This window comes from Notamacropus eugenii, chromosome 4, assembly GCF_028372415.1.
Source record: "Notamacropus eugenii isolate mMacEug1 chromosome 4, mMacEug1.pri_v2, whole genome shotgun sequence".
Classification (NCBI taxonomy): Eukaryota; Metazoa; Chordata; class Mammalia; order Diprotodontia; family Macropodidae; genus Notamacropus; species Notamacropus eugenii.
In genome coordinates, this window is record NC_092875.1 from 67,716,650 (window position 1) to 67,719,007 (window position 2,358).

A 2,358-nucleotide genomic window follows, 5' to 3' on the forward strand; every position below is an offset into this window, starting at 1 on the left:
GGGAGAGAGGGAGGGGCGGGGGAAGAGCACAGCGGCGCCTGCGCCCTCACGGAAACTGCCGAAAATGCAGAACGCGGAAGACGAGGGCGTGGGGGTGGGGGAGGAGAGCGGCGCCTGCGCTCTCATGCAAACAGCCTAGTACGGCGTTAGGAGCCCGGACTAGGAAGCGTGAGGGGCGGGGCGAAGAGAGGAAGGGGCGGTGCCTATGCGCTCCAGGATACAGATGAAACGACCGGGGGCCGGGCGGAAGAAACTGCGCCTGCGCCTGCGCCTGCGCCAGGGTCCTCGTGGACGCTCCCCTCTGCCCTTTCTCTCTCTGCCCAGGCTGGGGGGCGGCCTCAGAGCGCTGGGGGCGGAGCCTGGTGCTTCTGGCCCCGCCTCCCCCAATCACTGGGAGAAACTCCAAGCTCCACCTCCTGCAGCCTGGACCCTTCAGGACAGAGAGAGCTCAGGTCTCTCCCCAGCCATGAAAATAATAAATAGCGCTTTCTGTAAGGTTTGCAAAGCACTCGACAAAGCCCCTTGGATCCTCACAAGCCACCCCGAGGAGGAGGTCTTGTTGTACAGTTGAGGAAACTGAGGGAGAGAGAAATGGCTTGTCCAGGTTCATTTACCTGGTCGAACAGATACCATTTATGAAGTGCCAACTGTATGCCAGGCACCGTGCCAAGCGCTGGGCATACAGTGGAAGGCAAAACATGATTTTTGTTCAATTCTGTCCAACTCTTGGGGTTTTCTTGGCAAGATACCGGAGTGGTTTGCCATTTCCTTCTCCAGCTCATTTTACAGATGAGGAAACTGAGGCAAACAGGGTGAAGTGACTTGCCCAAGGTCACACAGCTGGTAAGTGTTCGAGGCCGGGTTTGACTCAGGAAGGTGAGTCTTTCTTCCAGGCCTGGTGCGCTATCCACTTTGACACCAAACTGCCCCAAAATATAATAATGGCTTGCGATTACACAGCACCTTAAGGTTCGCCAAGGGCTTTACCAATACCTCATTTGAGCCTCACAGCAACCCTGAAGGTGGGTGCTAAGGTTATCTCCATTTCACAGATCAGGAAACTGAGGCAAATAAGTTAAGTGACTTGACCGCTACTGAATGTCTAAAGCTGGATTTGAACTCAGACCCTCCCAACTCCTGGTTTGGTGCTCTATCCGCTGCAATACTTAGTTGTCTATACAGGTCCTGCTCTCAAAGAGCTTGTAGTCTCCAGGGGAGACAACATGCAAACAATTATGTACAAGCATAGCTAGTAAGTGTTTGAGGCACTCTGTCCATGAAAGTACCAGCATGGCACCCAATATCACACAGCTAATAAATGTGTGAGTTGGATTTGAACAGGTCTTCCAGTGCTCCATCCACTGGTTCCTTTCCCCCTCTCATTTCCTCAATAAGATGTCCTCTACCATTCATTGCCCCCATCTCCTTCCATCTTTGGTGTCCTCATTCCTTAAGTAAGGGATCTCCCCTCCTTAACTCTTTAAGGCAATGTCTTCCCACAGTCTCTCCACCCATAATATGAGGATCTTTTGCTCTTGGTTTATTACCATTCCCCCACCTCTGTGGGGACGTCCTCCCTTCAGACTGGCTTTCTCTTCTACCTTCCTTTCCCTATGTGGGAATAGGTAGCTATGCCCAGAGGGCATCTGGCTCAGCAGGGTGGGGTTCCATGGGCCCAGTGGGCAGGGCAGGCCAGAACCTGCCTCTCATTAGCATGGGCTAATGGGCTGGCAGGGCTGGTAGCACTGTCTTTTAGTGGGTCAGTTTTTTTTAAACAGCCAGTTATGTAACTCTTGAATTGGATAATTGACTAGAAGGGTGCTTGGGTCATTTCAGTCCTTTTCCTGGGGTAATTTCTCTCCCCCTGAAGGCCTTGGCTCTTTTAGGGGTGCCAAACTTTCTGCTCTTTAGCCCCCCCTTTCCCAGACCACAAAGGAAAAGGCTGCCCTTATGGACACCAAAAAGAGTTACCCATAGCTGGCATTCCTGATGCATACCAACAAGGGTTCCTAAGGGAATTTATGCAACTTCATACACTCTGAAAAAAAAACAAACAAACCTAAGGCTGTTTGAAGTGCGCTGCCACAGTGGGCAAAGCACAACAAAGGGGTTGTCTCCTCCATTAGACATGAAGTTTCTTGAGAGCGACTGTCTTTTGCCTTTCTTTGTATCCCCCTGCTTAGTTTCTGGTAGCCACTTAATGTTGATTTACTGATTAAAAGAAATGCCTGAGCCTACAATTTCTGCTGCTCTATATCAGGGACACCTAGGGGGCAACTAGGTGGTGCAGTGGATAGAGCACCAGTGCAGGAGTCAGGAGGACCTGAGTTCAAATCTCACCTCAGACACTTGACACTC